At 44.6% G+C, this 18,867-nt stretch overlaps 1 protein-coding gene across 1 annotated transcript in view; it reads right to left on the reverse strand.

The window, feature by feature from the left end:
- TMEM47 (transmembrane protein 47) overlaps positions 1–18,867 on the reverse strand; it is a 130,492-nt gene that overhangs the window by 24,066 nt on the left and 87,559 nt on the right. The gene's annotated exons all lie outside the window — the stretch shown is intronic.

Consider the following 18,867-nt stretch of genomic DNA (forward strand, 5'->3'; position numbering starts at 1 on the left):
GTTATTATTCATAGAATATACGCAGTGCTGCCTTTTGCTTGTAAAACAAGTGAAAATAATTCTATTTGTCCTGCCTCTGTCCGTCCTAACGCCGGTGGACACGTGTCGGCTGCGTGTGCAACCTGTAAAAATCATACGCACCCAGCTACGTTTTACTCCTGGCTTCGCCATTTGCTTTCCTTAATTGGGAAAAAAAATACCTGCTCTGCCACAGTTAATAACTCTGCTACCCTCACGTTCTGTGACACATTAGCAGGAAAACAGCACAGTTATTAAACTTAGATTATTCATTCACTAGAGGCAGTGGGGCCTTTCGTTTTCAAAAAAGGGAAAAAATTATATTTGGCCTGCAGTCTTGCGCCAATTTATTTCCTGCCTGTGAAATCAAATCACTGGTAATACAGCATGCTGAGGGGTAGGGGTAGGCCTAGAGGACGTGGACGCGGCCGAGGACGCGGAGGGCCAAGTCAGGGTGTGGGCACAGGCCGAGCTCCTGATCCAGGTGTGTCGCAGCCGACTGCTGCGCGATTAGGAGAGAGGCACGTTTCTGGCGTCCCCACATTCATCGCCCAATTAATGGGTCCACGCGGGAGACGGTTATTAGAAAATGAGCAGTGTGAGCAGGTCCTGTCCTGGATGGCAGAAAGTGCTTCGAGCAACCTATCGTCTACCCGCAGTTCTGCGCCGTCCACTGCTGCCAATCCGAATCCTCTGTCTGCTGCTCCTCCTTCCTCCCAGCCTCCTCACTCCACTACAATAACACCTGCTCAGGAGCGGGAACACTCCCAGGAACAGTTCTCGGGCCCCTGCTTAGATTGGGCAGCAGCGGTTCCTCTCCCACCAGAGGAGTTTATCGTCACTGATGCCCAACCATTCGAAAGTTCCCGGGGTCCGGGGGAAGAGGCTGGGGACTTCCGCCATCTGTCTCAACAACTTTCTGTGGGTGAGGAGGACGATGACGATCAGACACAGTTGTCTTGCAGTGAGGTAGTAGTAAGGGCAGTAAGTCCGAGGGAGCAGCGCACAGAGGATTCGGAGGAAGAGCAGCAGGACGATGAGGTGACTGACCCCACCTGGTGTGCAACGCTTACTCAGGAGGACAGGTCTTCAGAGGGGGAGTCAAGGGCATCAGCAGGGCAGGTTGCAAGAGGCAGTGCGGTGGCCAGGGGTAGAGGCAGGGCCAGACCGAATAATCCACCAAGTGTTTCCCAAAGCGCCCCCTCGCGCCATGCCACCCTGCAGAGGCCGAGGTGCTCTAAGGTCTGGCAGTTTTTCACAGAGACGCCTGACGACCGACGAACAGTGGTGTGCAACCTTTGTCGCGCAAAGCTCAGCCGGGGAGCCAACACCAACAGCCTCACCACCACCACCATGCGCAGACATATGATGGCCAAGCACCCCGCAAGGTGGGACGAAGGCCGTTCAGCGCCTCTGGTTTGCACCCCTGCCTCTCCCCCTGTGCCCCAACCTGCCACTGAGATGCAACCCCCCTCTCAGGACACAGGCACTACCGTCTCCTGGCCTGCACCCACACCCTCACCTCCGCTGTCCTCGGCCCCATCCAGCAGTGTAGTTCAGCGCACCGTCCAGCCGTCGCTTGCGCAACTGTTGGAGCGCAAGCGCAAGTACGCCGCCACGCACCCGCACGCTCAAACGTTAACCGTCCGCAAAGCAAAATTCATCAGCCTTGAGATGCTGCCGTATAGGGTTGTGGAAACGGAGTCCTTCAAAAGTATCATGGAGGCGGCGGCCCCGCGCTACTCAGTTCCCAGTCGCCACTACTTTTCCCGATGTGCCGTCCCAGCCCTGCACGACCACGTCTCCCGCAACATTGTACGCGCCCTCACCAACGCGGTTACTGCCACGGTCCACTTAACTACGGACACGTGGACAAGCACAGGCGGGCAGGGCCACTACATCTCCCTGACGGCACATTGGGTGAATTTAGTGGAGGTTGGGACAGAGTCAGAGCCTGGGACCGCTCACGTCCTACCCACCCCCAGAATTGCGGGCCCCAGCTCGGTGGTGGTATCTGCGGAGGTGTATGCTTCCTCCACTAAAGCACCCTCCTCCTCCTCCTCCTCTGTCTCGCAATCAAGATGTGTTAGCAGCAGCATGTCGCCAGCAGTCGGTGTCGCGCGGTGTGGCAGCACAGCGGTGGGCAAGCGTCAGCAGGCCGTGCTGAAACTACTCAGCTTAGGCGATAAGAGGCACACGGCCCACGAACTGCTGCAGGGTCTGACACAGCAGACCGACCGCTGGCTTGCGCCGCTGAGCCTCCAACCGGGCATGGTCGTGTGTGACAACGGCCGTAACCTGGTGGCGGCTCTGCAGCTCGGCAGCCTCACGCACGTGCCATGCCTGGCCCACGTCTTTAATTTGGTGGTTCAGCGCTTTCTGAAAAGCTACCCACGCTTGTCAGACCTGCTCGTAAAGGCGCGCCGGCTCTGCGCACATTTCCGCAAGTCCCACACGGACGCTGCCACCCTGCGCACCCTGCAACATCACTTTAAGCTGCCAGTGCACCGACTGCTGTGCGACGTGCCCACACGGTGGAACTCTACGCTCCACATGTTGGCCAGGCTCTATGAACAACGTAGAGCTATAGTCGAATACCAACTCCAACATGGGCGGCGCAGTGGGAGTCAGCCTCCTCAATTCCTTTCAGAAGAGTGGGCCTGGTTGGCAGACATCTGCCATGTCCTTGGTAATTTTGAGGAGTCTACCCAGGTGGTGAGCGGCGATGCTACAATCATTAGCGTCACCATTCCTCTGCTATGCATCTTGAGAAATTCCCTGCAAACCATAAAGGCAGCTGCTTTGCGCTCGGAAACGGGGGCGGGGGAAGACAGTATGCTGCTGGATAGTCAGGGCACCCTCCTGTCTATTTCTCAGCGCGTACAGGAGGAGGAGGAGGAGCATGAGGAGGATGAGAAGGAGGGGGAAGAGACAGCTTGGGCCGCTGCTGACGGTACACCGGCTGATTGCCTGTCATCCTTTCAGCGTGTATGGCCTGAGGAGGAGGAGGAGGATCCTGAAAGTGATCTTCCTAGTGAAGACAGCCATGTGTTGCGTACAGGTACCCTGGCACACATGGCTGACTTCATGTTAGGATGCCTTTCTCGTGACCCTCGCATTGCACGCATTCTGGCCACGACGGATTACTGGGTGTACACACTGCTCGATCCACGGTATAAGGAGAACCTGCCCACTCTGATTCCCGAAGAGGAAAGGGGTTCGAGAGTGTTGCTATACCACAGGACCCTTGCGGACAAGCTGATGGTAAAATTCCCAGCCGACAGCGCTAGTGGCAGAAGGCGCAGTACCGAGGGCAAGGTAGCAGGGGATGTGCGTAGATCGAGCAGCATGTACATCCCAGGCAGTGCAACAGTCTTTAAGGGCCTGGCCAGCTTTATGGCTCCCCACCAAGACTGTGTCACCGCTCCCCAGTCAAGGCTGAGTCGGCGGGAGCACTGTAAAAGGATGGTGAGGGAGTACGTAGCGGATCGCACGACCATCCTTGGTGACGCCTCTGCCCCCTACAACTACTGGGTGTCGAAGCTGGACACGTGGCCTGAACTCGCGCTGTATGCCCTGGAGGTGCTTGCTTGTCCTGCGGCTAGCGTCTTGTCGGAGAGGGTGTTTAGTGCGGCTGGGGGAATCATCACAGATAAGCGTAGCCGCTTGTCAACCGACAGTGCCGACAGGCTAACACTCATCAAGATGAACAAAGGCTGGATTTCCCCAGACTTCTGTTCTCCACCAGCGGACAGCAGCGATACGTAAGCAATACGTAGGCTGCACCCGCGGATGGAAGCTACGTTCTCTCTCACCATCCAAAACGGGGACATTTCTGCTTCATCAATCTGTGTCTAATATTCCTCCTCCTCCTCCTCCTGCTCCTCCTCCTGAAACCTCACGTAATCACGCTGAACGGGCAATTTTTCTTAGGGCCACAAGGCTCACTCAAATAATTTTTTAGAACAATTTTTATAAGTTTCAATGCGCTTAAAAGCATTGGAACTTTAACTTGAACCAATTTTTCGTTACACTGGGCTGCCTCCAGGCCTAGTTACCACTTAAGCCACATTAACCAAAGCGATTAATGGGTTTCACCTGCCCTCTTGGCTGGCCATGGCCAATTTTTGGGATGTACATTAGTACTGTTGATACAGCAATTTTTGTGGGCCCTCGCCTACAGTGTAATCAAATTAATTTTTAGCCCACCTGCATTACAGCTGACGTTACCTCAGCTGTGTTGGGCAATGCAATGGGATATTTTTATGTACCGCCGGTGGGTTCCAGGGAGCCACCCATGCTGTAGGTGCACACGGAGTTTTTAATACATCTGTACACTTCTAAAGAACCCCAGTCTGACTGGGGCATGCAGTGTGGGCCGAAGCCCACCTGTATTACGCACGACATAACTACCTCAGCTGTGTTGGGCAATGCAATGGGATATTTCTATGTACCGCCGGTGGCTTCCTGGCACCCACCCATGCTGTGGGTCCACAGGGAATTATAAATGCATCTGTTTCCACTTATAAAGAAACCCAGTCTGACTGGGGCATGCAGTGTGGGCCGAAGCCCACCTGTATTACGCACGACATAACTACCTCAGCTGTGTTGGGCAATGCAATGGGATATTTCTATGTACCGCCGGTGGCTTCCTGGCACCCACCCATGCTGTGGGTCCACAGGGAATTATAAATGCATCTGTTTCCACTTATAAAGAAACCCAGTCTGACTGGGGCATGCAGTGTGGGCCGAAACCCACCTGCATTAACCCTTTCCAGTCCACTGTGTGACCTGTGAAGACATTAGGGTTTAAGGCTGTACAGCTCCGTTGTTGGTAGACGTCCGTCGGGGTTCTCTTACTGTATATTGCCAGCCTCTCTGCTGTCGGAGCCTATCCTACGTGTCAGCTCATGCAGTACTGGCTTTAGCCAGCATATAGCGCCGTTGTATAACGGCAGAAAAAGAGTAAGCCCCCTAGGAAAACCATATATAAATTGGATTGGAAAGGGTTAAGCACAACATTACTACCTCAGCTGTGTTGGGCAATGCAATGGGATATTTCTATGTACCGCCGGTGGCTTCCTGGCACCCACCCATGCTGTAGGTGCACACGGAGTTTTTACTACATCTGTACACTTATAAAGAACCCCAGTCAGACTGGGGCATGCAGTGTGGGCCGAAGCCCACCTGCATTAAGCACGACATTACTACCTCAGCTGTGTTGGGCAATGCAATGGGATATTTCTGTGTACCGCCGGTGGGTTCCAGGGAGCCACCCATGCTGTGGGTCGACAGGGACTTCACAATAGGGAGTTGTACCTGCCTGTGTCTATGAATTAAAAAGCCCGGTCTGACTGGGGCATGCAGACACCTTGACAGAATGAATAGTGTGTGGCACATAGGTTCCCCATTGCTATGCCCACTTGTGCAGCTCCTGATGGCGGTGGCACAGGATTCTATTTCTCATTGCTTCTGTACAGCATTGTGGGCTATCGCTCCGCCACTTTTAAAGAGGGTCGCTGCCTAGCCGTGCCAACCTCTGCAGTGTGTGCCTGCGGTCCCTCGTCATGGCAGACGCAATTCTAAATAGACATGAGCGTGGTGTGGCATGAGGGCAGCTGAAGGCTGCCCAGGGACACTTTGGTGTGCGCTGTGGGGGGGAGGGGGGGCGGTTGGGCAGCATGTAACCCAGGAGAAGTGTCAGTGGAGTGTCATGCAGGCAGTGATTGTGCTTTGTTGGAGGTAGTGTGGTGCTTAGCAAAGGTATGCCATGCTAATGAGGGCTTTTCAGAAGTAAAAGTTGTTGGGAGGGGGGGGGGCACTCTTGCCGGTATTGTGGCTTAATAGTGGGACCTGTGAACTTGAGATGCAGCCCAACATGTAGCCCCTCGCCTGCCCTATCCGTTTCTGTGTCATTCCCATCACTTTCTTGAATTGCCCAGATTTTCACACATGAAAACCTTAGCGAGCATCGGCGAAATACAAAAATGCTCTGGTCGCCCATTGACTTCAATGGGGTTCGTTGTTCGAAACGAACCCTCGAGCATCGCGGGAAGTTCGTTCCGAATAACGAGCACCCGAACATTTTTGTGTTCGCTCATCTCTAGTTTCAATACATAACATAAGATAAAGAACAAGAACAATAAGCATGAACTAAATAAAAGACAGACTGGACAGACTGAAACATAGGGAGAGAAGAGCTGCTTATGAGGGCATACAATCTAGAAGGGAAGGGAGAAAGGCAACATGCGAGGGTAAAAGCTGTGCATATGGTAGTATATTAGCAGCAGGTTTATTCCAAGCTGTATCTAGGAGGGAACATCAACTAAAGCAGCGATCTAGAGATAGGAAGGATTTAGAGAAAGCTCTATGGTGAACTATTCAAGATGTAGGTGAGAAATAATAATGTATTGACTCACCCTGATGTGCCCGGTCCCCCAACAAAGGAACCACAGCACATCCACAGTCCTAGTGTGCAATATCCTTGGTTTACAACCCTGGTCCTCAGGACAACAATGGAGAGCATCAATGTGGGTACGAACATAGAATCGGAAAGAGGAAGTATAAAGAAGTGGTCTAACCATACAAAAATCCCAGCGCTCCAGGTTGTTATACCATGAAATATAAGTGAAGCACTTACTTCACAGGGGTGCCTCTGCAGAATGCACCCATAATCCAGAAAAGCAGTGGAATCACCCTGAGTGCTCCTGTTCACCGGGTATATATGATCCAATTCAAATAGTTCTGCATATCAGTTTTATTAACTCCTCGTTCACTTCCTGTCTTAACTCTTGCACTTTATGTCTACACGTCCCCCTAACATCCTGCCTCACTCTGTTATTTTCCTGCTCTGGAGTATCACATCATTCCCCTGCAGCAATCAATGGTAGCATGACAAGCAGCCAATAAACAGCCAGCTGTTGCCAAGCAGTTAGCTTTAGCTTTGAGAAGAAAGGGGAAAATAAGGTTTTTCCAATGTACAACGCCTTATATGTCTCCTTGGAGCCCACAGCTAGGTGTGACAGGACAAATGTTTGTGTTCTTATACTGGAGGACCTTCCAGGCCACTACACAAGTCTCTTATGCCAAAGTATAAGAGTGTATGTTATGGGAAAGAATGGTCGACTAACTCTAGAGGAATACAGAGCAATGTCAAGAGACTTTACAAGTTAGTACAGCATTAGTAACTCTGGTTAAGACACTTTTAGTAAAATGCTTGGGTCAGACATCAGATTGTATCTGTATGAAAAGTGAGTTGTATAACAGCTGGGAGGACCATTAAATGTGGACATGTTGTTCAAGGAGTCTTGAGTCAAACAACAGTGTCACTTTGTTATAAAAATTCCTGTGTTTCATAATTCATTTTTTAAAAAGCCTCTATACTCAGTTTATTGTGCTCTTTATGGGTTTCCTTGACAGTTTTGCTTATAAGTGATAAAACATCAGACGTGTTGTGCATAGGATATGCTACTGCAATTAAACCAAGTGAATATTTGAGGATTTGGTTGCTAAGTAAATAATAAATGATTTATATAGATTGATTTATTCGCTGAGAGCACCTGCAATGATTTGTATCAAATGAAATTAATCAGAGGTGCAGGAGACAAACATACACTTGTTCAAAGAATAATTGAAGGCATTTTACCACCAGCTGCCTTGTAAAAAAGTGCTTAATAAATTACATCAAGTATACATATATATTGCCATTTACAGCTATTAGATTATTTGACAGTGTACATTTCAATAAGAAGCAGAAAGTAAAACAATGTATATGGTCTATATACTTATTTAAAAACATTCCATTTAAAAATATAGGAATATTTGTGACAAAGTGTCGACTCCCTATTAAATGAACATTCCAGGGGCATTTTTAATAGATTTACATTGTAATATCAAGTAGCAGTTATTTCCATTTTAGAAAATCTTAGCCTTATGTTGGTTTCCTCCCCCAAAATGGACATGAGAGTCATTTGGCAGGTACCCATAGTAGTGAACCATGTGACAAGTAAACTCCTCCCCATGAAAGACAAATAAAAAATACTTTTAAAAATAATATATATTTTAAATAAATCAACTGTTGCGGCTTGTCAGTCGTGACGGTGTAGTGGCATGGTGGCCACGACACAGGGTCTGACCCGTCACCCTGTTACTATGCAGGGCAAGAGTTAATGCACTTTGTGCAGAGATTGCTAACCGCCCTATCAGCTGATCTGAAGAGCTTTATATTCCTACCACGCCCTCTTTCTTTTGCTGTTGATTCCAGCTCACTAGAGAGGTTGGAGCTGCTGAGATCCTCTAGCCTGGGTGATAGCTCACATTCAGATAAGTGCTGCTTTATTCCTTTCAGTTTTTTTTGGTTACCTTTGTTGTTTGCGTTGAGGTGTCAATTCAAGTCTCCAGGGGTTCCTATAGGGATAGTCAGGGCCCAGAGGAAGACAGCGGGGCTGTTCTTATCAGAGCAATAGGTTTGCTTGCAGGCAGGGACTGCTTACTTCCCTGTCTAGTAGGGACTGGCTATTTTCCATCTACTTGGAGTGGTGCTCACTGTGCCACATTGCTTGGTGTTTTACTCTCGCATTCAGTGTGAACATCACCCTGCATCCGTGCTGTGGCGAGGTGCCCCCTAGAGGACGTGACCAACACTTTTCTGCATTTTTGTGTCAAATTATTACTGTTGCCCAAATGGTGTTCTACAGGTTGGCTGTCACTATCAAACTGTGAATTTTCTAAAATGTATCAGGCAGACGGTTGTTGATCCATCTTGCTACATAACAGTTTGATTTAGAGCTATCTGAGAAGGCAGCACTTTGGGAACCCCATTTTTCACCCTTGACCCTTTAAAGTGGGATTAATCTCCACTGCCTGGTCCCCCTAGGCATTACTCATGGAGATAGTTTGAGTAGTATAGCTGCTAATACTGCACAGGTCCCAGGTGCAGTACCTGATGGTGTGAACAGCTGTGTATCTACAGGACTGGCTGGGAGCACAGAAATTAGATTAATCGGGAACACAGGCAAAGGTCAGAACTGGAATTCACAAACGAGAGCTCTGTCACAATGGCTATAGGAGTCTGATTACTTAGGCATCCTTCATGATGAGATGATGGCCAATATTGTTGGGGGTGGCTGGTGATTAAAGGGGGAGAGAACAGGGGAGTGTGCGATGGCCCTTTACGAAAGGAGGTGGGAGCAGGCACAAGCCCTATGGCCATACAACATGGAGGCAGAAGACGAAAGAGCATGGCATGTAGCACATGGCACCCAACAGTGGCCCCAGAAACAGGTGAGCAGGAAGAGTAGTGTCGGCGTGCTCTGACAAAATGTTTTTATACTTCCGGGGAAACACCTATTCCATAACCAGTTGTTTTTTATTAATAATTTATTAATATTTTATACTGCCCTGTTAACCACTATAATTATTCTCAGAGGAACGAGGAAAATGTGCATTAATGATGAATTCATTAAATATGATTCACCATACACTGATCAGGTATAACATTAAAACCACTGAAAGGTGAACTGAATAACTTTGATTATGTTGTCAAGGGGTGGTATACATTAGGCAGCAAGTCAGTTCTTAAAGTTGATGTGTAGTGAGGGAAAATATCCAAGTATAAGGATCTGAGCCAATTTGTGATGGCTAGGGTCAAAACTGGGTCAGAAAAATTCCAAAATAGCAGGTCATGTGGGGTATTCCCAATATGCAGTGATTAGACTTTACCAAAAGTGGTCCAAGGAAAGACAATCAGTGAACTAGTGACCAGGTCACGGATACTCAAGGCTCAGTGATACAATTACAGAGTGAAGGCATGACCATTTGAACTGATCCCACAAAAGATCTACTGCAGCACAAATTACTGAAAAAGTTAATGCTTGCCATGATAGAAAGGTTTCAGGGCCACCTCTTCAAAAGCTGTTGTATCTCTAGACACTGGCAAAATCTGGTTGTTAGGCAACCTTAACCATTATAGAATTCCTTCCACCATCCATGTAAGTTACCATGGGGACCTGCAGCTATGGATGTCACTGGCAGCCTATTTAAAGGAGAAGTTGCCACATATTCCTTGCTTGCAGACTAAATGGGTTATCTGGGACTAAAAGACTAATAACTTATCCCTAGGACAGGTTATGAATATCAGATACATAACAGAAGGGGAAATCAAGAATTAAAAACAATCACAGAAAATGGCTGTTACTTACTGAGTGGGTGTTTTATCGGTGCCCTCACAGGTGTTATTGGCTCCTCCATTTGGTAGTCAGCTACCTACATGGTGGGAGGAGGATGCATCTATATGCACTCCTCAGTAAGTAACGGCCATTTTCTATGAATATCAGATAGGTTGAATTCTGATTCCTAGCACCGCCACTGATCAGCTGTTTGAAGGCACTGTGGCACTTGGGTGATCGCTTTGGCCTGTGACATCATGTTCAACGGTCTTTCTGAAGCTCAGTCATATTCAAGTGAATTGGATTAAGCTGCAATACCAGGCACTAATGCTATTTAATATATTATGTGCCTGTTATAGAATGAAGAATCCACAGTGTTCAATTAGGGTGTGGAAAATCTGACCCCAACAATCTTGATATTGATAGCCCATAGGATAGGTCATGAATATTTAAGTCCTGGATAATACCTTTAATATACATCCTTTCTTGGCTAATTACTCCTGGGGTACTGACTCACTTCCTGTCTACTGATCCTAACCATATTCTCGACCTTGTCTCTGGATTATGCTCTTAGGGCTCAGTCACATGGGTGCCGATCTGCCCGTGTTTCAGGACGGTAAGACGGTGGTCGGACGAATCTCTGCACCTGCCGGAAAAAGAACATATGGCTGGCAATGGAGCTGTTCATGCGGAGATTCATCCACAAGTGGTGCGGACATCTTCAAGTCTCATCTAAAAATATTTAATAGAACTAAACTCCGGGTTAAGTAAGGTCCATGTATTTAACACTTAATGTTCTGTTTGTCTGATATTGTAAGTTTTAAAATATAAACTAAAGAACTGTAAATTGTGGACAAAGCTCCTACCGTACAACTAAGCACGGTTTACTTAATATATAATTCATAACTTAACAATCCATGTCAGCAAGTCATTCAAGGACAAACTAGAATTTATGCTGTGTGAAATAAGAACATGCCACACAACATGGCATTGAAACATTGTATCTTTTCATCACTGAATTTCCCAAGAAACAGATTACAAATAGCATTGTAAAATGTCATTGTACTACAAAGAAACACGTTTATTAGCAAACTGGAAAGAAACAATGCAGTAGAATTCTACACGTGAAAATACACAAAAACACAAAATTCTAACATAATCAAGTATGCAAATATAACCCGCTGAAATGGAGAAAGCTTGGTTCCTTTATGAAGTTTCAATAACGATCATTAATGTTAATATAAACTAATCGGCAATGCAATCAAACACAGAAGGAACAATAATATAATGGGAAGCTGAATCTTTAGTACTTTGACAGACCACCAGTAGAGAGGATTATCTGATTGTCCGACAAGCACAAGAAGCTCCAACTGTTTTGTTGTCCACCATCCAGAGACAGGTGGAACCATCTTTATAGAACCGTCTGTCTGTCAAAACCATTTCCAAGCACTTGAATGCACTGCCTTTGACACCCTTTCACTGTTGCCTCTGTTTGCAGTGGCATCAGGAACGACAAAACTAGACTGCTATGAAGTGGGACTGGTTTAATTTCAATGACAAATCCAGGTTTAGTTTGGGCACTGCTAACGGTTGTGTTCATATCTGTAGACCTAGAGGTGAGCTTCTCAATTCTGACTTTACTAAAAAGCGGCACGCTGATCCCACTGCTGGTATGATGCTCTAGAAGGCCATCGCATACACCAGTCGGTCACCGCTAGTAGTGGTATGAGGGACAATGACAACTCAGTGATATGTTCAGGACATCCTGCATCCACATGTGTTCCTTTCATGGCAGGGCTTCTAAGTTAAGGTGTTATAGGAATGCCTCCACAACATTGGAACACTTTATGGCCTTCCCGGTCACCAGTTTTATTACCAATAAAACATGTATGGGACAATCTCGGATGCCAACTTCGAAAACCTATGAGTTTGCATGATCTGAAGGCTCGGTTACAGCAATGTGGACCATATGAAACCTATATGCCTCCATGCCCGCCCATGTCACATCCTTCTTCCCATCTAGAGGTGGTCCAACAGGGTACTAGAGCCTCACTTCAAGAGTTCAATTTTCAGTAATAGATTATTCATTTGCCCTGGTATTGTAATCACTTACTTATACCAATGCTAAAATCACACATATATAAAGTTTCATTTCAGTCCAACAACTCCTTCCAGGTGCCTGATATTTTTTGACAATACATGTATTTACTAGGTATAATGCTATTTTTGCATCTAATGCTGTTTTCTATGAAAATTACGTACTGCCTAAATATGTGTGAGCTGTCATATTGTCTTTAAGAAAATTCAATCAGTGTTCATTTTCTTCTACTTCCCCTGCTCTGACAGCTTGTCGTATTGTGCATATTTTCTGGATTGGTAGGCTTTTATTTATTATATATTCACCTTGTTTTAATGTACATATGAACTATAAATAATGACTGCTTCAGTCTTAACGTCACTGCAATTATCGCTAATGTGCTTTCACACAGCGGCAATGACCGCTTAGTGAATGGAGGCAAAGCGGCTGCCCAACTCCATTCATAGTAATGAGGCACTTATTTATATATTTTGTCATTTTATTTTTCTGCCTGCACAAATGTAGTGACGAAAGATAAGCAAACAAATTGTTGTTTGTTGTTCAGTCGCTGGCAACATTTCCATTGAACAAGATCATTCCAATTTGCATAATCCAGCGAGAATCTGAACAATAATCGTTCAATGTGAAAAGGCCCTCAAACAGATAAGTCAGAAACATGGAGTGATTACCAAAGAAAGAACGGGCATCTCTAAACATAAGGAAAGCTCAAATAAACCCTCATGGATACTCCCTATGGTGTTCAAAGCTTCAAAAATTCAACAGAAGAGAAAAATATACAGGGCATCTTACAGACACGTCCCAGAATATGTGCAAACAGTACTTTCCTGTAGTATTAGTCAATGCATGGACACACACCAATAGGTGGAAGGATCTGAAAAGTGCCCCAAAAAAGCATAGGGTCAAAACCTTAAACTCCAAAGATCAAGTGTTTTAAAAAGTGCATATAATGAGTGAAGAATAATATCACCATATACATGTAACATACAATCAATAAAATCACAAAAATATATAATATTGCATATTGAATTCAGCCATGAAAAGAATGGTTTTCATGCCTGAAATGCTTGATATACCTATAGCATATAAGGAGAGATGGGGTTGCTCGGGGAACATATGACAACAAAAACCCCTGTGTGTATTGCCACTGCCAACAACAGCTTCCAGGTTATACCTTGAATGTTAATGACAAGACATAAAGAGATTACTTTAATATCAGCCTGTGGTCCCTTAAGGCTGGACTTTTTTCTTTTGCACATTATGGCTTGACCCAAGCTGGGCCTGTCATATGAATCTTGGGATTTCTACTAAATGAAAACGCTTTTGTGAGTTAATGTTGCATAAATGGTTAAAAATAATATTTTTTAGGCTGAATACCTGCGGCCGGGTCGGAGCAGAATCTGACTATGTGTCCGGCTGGTGACCCCTGTGTACCTGTCTGGATCCTTCATAATCTGTATTGCAGATGTGCCAGCCGGTGCGACGGCACACATGCACAGTACAAATTATGCTGCGCCGTCACTAGGCGATGACGCTGATTCCGTGACCTTTCCGCGGATCAGACAGCTTCCAATTTATTTCAATGGAAGCCGTCCGTGCAGAATCCGCGCTGAAATAGAACATGCTGCAATTTTCCCTTTGTGAGCAGAAAAATCACAATTGATTTCCGCTCGTGGGCAGGGAAAAGCGATTTTCAATAGCATGTTTATAGGCAGTATTTCTGCGGAATCCGGAGGCGAACACCGGCACTGGATTCCGCAATGCAAATTGCCTCAAATATATCAAAACCTAACATTAATAATGATAATAAAATGACGATGATAAGCATGAGAATAAATATGCTAATAGCACACATTTACAATTTATGTATAAACTTGAAAAAAAATAGTAGTTAAAAAATAGGTACTGATATAATCGAAAGAGAAAAAAATAATCAAACAGAAGAAAAATATACTTTTGTGAAAGGAGATACAATCTTTTAATATAGTGGTCTTTTTCTCATCATTATTTCTAGTACAATATCCTCTTTGTCTATCAGATATTCTTCTGTTTTTCCTTTAATATACAGCATCTTGTTTACCTTGTACTTATCAAGCAATCTGTTTCCTTGTCAGTAACAGAATCCTCTTATTTTATGCATGCTGTTTTCTATATATTTTTTATTCTTTCTTTATTAAGAACTTTTTCAAAAGCAAAGCTGAGTCAAATAATATGCCCAAGTCTAAAACATAAGATGAGCAAACAGGTAACATTAGAATTTACATTATTATTAGAGATGAGCAAGCACCAAAATGCTCGGGTGCTCGTTACTCGAGTCGAACTTTCAGTGATGCTCGAGAGTTCGTTTCGAGTAACGAACCCCATTGAAGTCAATGGGCGACTCGAGCATTTTTGTAAATGACTGGTGCTCCGCTAAGGTTTTCATTTGTGAAAATCTTAGCAAATCACCAAAGTCATGTAAAAAACACAGAAATGGATAGGGCAGGCGAGGAGCAACATGCAGGGCTGCATTTCGGGCTACGAGATCTCACTATTAAGCCACAATAGTGGCAAGAGTGAGCACCCCCCCCCCCTCCCCGCACTGTCAGCATAACGATCGTTCTCCTCTGCCACAGCTGTAACAGCTGTGGCAGAGAAGAACGATGTTAGCCCATTGAATTCAATGGAGGCGGCAATACAGCCGGCTCCATTGAAAGCAATGGGCTGCCGGCGAGCGCGGGATGAATTTTCGGGAAGGGCTTAAAAATATAAGCCTTTACCTGAAAAATAAAGATTTTAGTGTAAAAAAGAATAAAAATGCAGGCATTCTCTTCAATGGAGCTGCTGCTGCTGCCGGCGACTCCATTGAAGACAATGGTCCGCTGGCACACCTGAATTCTTTTTCAGGGAAGGACTTTACATATAAGCCATTCCCTGGAAATGTATTAAAAGTGATTTAAAAAACAAAAAAAATAGATACTCACCTCCCTTCAGCTGCCGGGGGCACAGCTGCGTGTACTCCTGCTGTCCCCTGCACTGTGGTGCTGAACTGCTGTCATTCAGCTAAGAGCTGCGCTGAGACAATCAGAGGCAACACTCACTCACCCATTCATGAATTCATGAATGGGTGTGAGTGAGATCTGCCTCTGATTGGCTCAGCTGAGCCAATCAGGGGCATGTCTGACTCACACCCACTGCAGGCCAGCCGCGCTGAACTCCGTCTGCCGGGACAAGGTGAGTATATATATATATTTTTTTTTTTACACATTTCTGGATGAATTGCAGGGAAGGACTTATATATTTAAGCCCTTCCCGACAATTCATCCCGCGATCGCCGGCAGCCCATTGCTTTCAATGGAGCCGGCTGTATTGCCGGCTCCATTGAATTCAATGGGCTAACATCGTTCTGCCGGGACAAGGTTAGTATATATTTTTTTTTATTTTTACACATTTCTGGATGAATTGCAGGGAAGGGCTTATATATTTAAGCCCTTCCCGACAATTCATCCCGCGATCGCCGGCAGCCCATTGCTTTCAATGGAGCCGGCTGTATTGCCGGCTCCATTGAATTTAATGGTCAGTGCTCGTTTAATCGAGACGAGTACCGCGTGGTGCTCGTCTCGAGTAACGAGCATCTCGAGCACCCTAATACTCGAACGAGCATCAAGCTCGGACGAGTATGCTCGCTCATCTCTAATTATTATCAGTGGAAATGCACAATGGTTTGTGGAAATTCTTGGATAGACATACATGTAAAAAAATTATTCATTGTTAAGCATCTACCACTACTTCTCATTTCCTCTGTCGTCTCCTTAAGGCAGGAGAAAAGTGGGGGAAAAAAAGGAAAAAAAGTTGAGTAAGAAGTCAAGGGATTAACTAGTCTGAAATATAACGTTCACTGCCTAGGAAAGAGTGCCGATCTATTGCTGAGACTGCGCATGTGCGCTGTCTTGCCGCGAGAGTTAATATACTATTGCAGAGACACAGCGGGCATGCGCAGTCTCTGTAATAGCTCAGCACTCCCTGCTGGGCAGTGAAAGCTACATCACTAGTGACAGAGCGTACATTGCCATGCAAAAAAGAGACTGCCGGTAAATGCACGCTTTGTCACAGGAAGAGGAATCGGACAGCTGGAGGTGAGATGACCCGGGGGGACTGCAGGAGACAGGAGAAGATTGTGGGGAAAAGATGCGGTAAGAAGACTGATGGGGAAGGGAGAGGTAAGTATAGTTTTTTTTCTAAAGACAGAACCCCTTTAAAGGCTTTGTACTATTCTTGAGCCCCCAAACTCCGATGGTCCCTGCTTGTTGTTTAAAGCAATATTCAATGACATGACATCCATGTGACTTCAAATCAGGAGACAATCACTGATTGATGTTGTATGAATATGGCTAAAATGTCATGACAGCAGATCCTGACATCATGTTATTTTGTGCGGCCATAAACAAGGACCAGCAGCATGGAAACAGCTTAGAATAAATAAAGTATATTACATTTTGGTTTCTTTTGACATTTGAGGCTTATTTTGATTTTTTTCTATATTCTGGAAAATCCATTTTAGTGAAGCATTATATGCAGCCTTATAATATATAAAATGCAGGATTTGCGTATAGCTCAGTGTAAATCTATTGTTCAAGTAGCAAAAGCCAATCCTGGTTAAGTGTGATATATACTTACAATGTCTAGGAAGCAACTAGAAAAGAAAGATTGGATGTTCTTTATGTTGACTAACGAAAAGGCCTATTTTTAGATCCAATTCTGCTAGGCATTGTTGCTTCAAGGGCTTGCACTTACAAATTCATCTCTCCGTCTCAAGTGGTTAAAGGAGTCACAACAAAAGCAGAAAATATGTGAATATAAAATGAGAAATGCTGTCAGCTATAGCAATGTCGCTTTCTGTAGAGCTGTGGATGCATCTCCAGTATGCAGATATCTACAGGACTTATTTGTGATAAGCCTGGGTTGTATGAGGTTGCCTATTAAATTGTAGCAAGCCCCATCATTAAGTTAAATTATCTTGCTTGCAGCTGTAATATTTTGGGAAACAAAAGCTTCATTTAGCTACTGAAAAATATTTCTAAGACCATGAACTGCTATTGTTTATAGAAAGGAAACAAACTGCGGGGCATTTACAAGAAAACGACATCCTGCTAATTTTATGCCTTATTCAGAAGGCTTATTCTAGGTACCACATAGCACTTACAGTGGTTAAAACTATATAATTAGTATGTTACTCTTTATTGCTGTATAGTGCTATAAACGTCCAAGGTGCCACATACTGTAAATGAAATAAATGGAGTAACACATAGGGTTTCAATGTACATATATGGCATATCAAATGGGCAAACACAGTACACAGCAAATTTGTAGAATGAAGGCATTGTTACAGAAGGAAAGAGTTACCAGCCTGTAAAGCTGACTATACATTAAGATCTTGTATGGCTAAAAAAGGCAGATTTAGAGTTTTTCTGTTGACCCTGGACACCTTTTTTAGGAATGGATGAATATCACAGATGTTGATTTATGAAAGATATCTTGAAAAATTAACCTGCCATATTGGATTTTTTGAGGTTGCTTTTGGGCACTGTAGTTGAGAGTTGGGCATTCCATCAATGTAATCCCAGCCAGAGACACAGATCATGGTATTTGATCAACAAGTGGTTTAACTTCTGGCACTGTCATCCATGTTGTTGGGAAAACATCCGTCTGAAAACCAATTTTAATTATTCTGCGTAGTGTTGAGAGAAGCAAGACATTTTAACCTTGTTTTGTATCAAAGTTTGCTAAAACTTCTCTTTCGTATGAACCTGAACCTCGGGTGCTTCGTCTTGGCAAAATCCACTAACATCATTACTTCTTTTTCCCTTTTTTTCCTCTTTTTCTTTCGTTCCTTTTTCTTCTTTCTTTTTCTACTACTTTTTTTTTCAGTTCAAACTAACTGGGACCGAACCAAACTTTTTGCCCAGATTCGGCAAATCTGAAAACTTTTGAACTTTTAAAAAGCTTACTCATCAGTACTTGTGCACCTTTTCAGAACTAGCACACCTAATAAAGTAGTACACCAGTCAGTAATCTACTGTTAGCTGTGGCAGAATTCAGTGAGTGAGGGCAGAAAACAATAGAAAACTTTGAACAATATACCATATATTTTGGTGCTTTCCTTTTCAATGAGGTAAATCTCTGCTCCTCCATAAACATTGTGCAACTGGTACCTAACAATACTCTTAACATACTAACACTCTTTCAATTAACTGTTGGAGGAGCCATGACCTCACAAGGGGTTGTCTAACAAACTTATGTCTTTTAATACAAAGAAAACATATGTCATAAGAGTTGTGAAACTTATCAAAGCATAAAAACAGGCACAAAGCTATGGCACTGTTGTCTTTGAGCTGAATATGTAAGAATAATTGGATTTTATTGACAGTGAGATGCAATTGCTTTATGTAATTAATCTATTTTATTTAAATTTTTAATCAGTAATGTAGATAATGGGTTTTTACATCAGAACAAGCCATGTCTATACGTCTCACGAGCCAGAGAGGAAGGCTACTATTAAACAGCTGTCCTAACAATGACCAGATGGTTCTATGTTTTTAAGAAGGTGAT

The sequence above is a fragment of the Eleutherodactylus coqui genome, chromosome 1, assembly GCF_035609145.1.
Source record: "Eleutherodactylus coqui strain aEleCoq1 chromosome 1, aEleCoq1.hap1, whole genome shotgun sequence".
Lineage (NCBI taxonomy): Eukaryota > Metazoa > Chordata > Amphibia > Anura > Eleutherodactylidae > Eleutherodactylus > Eleutherodactylus coqui.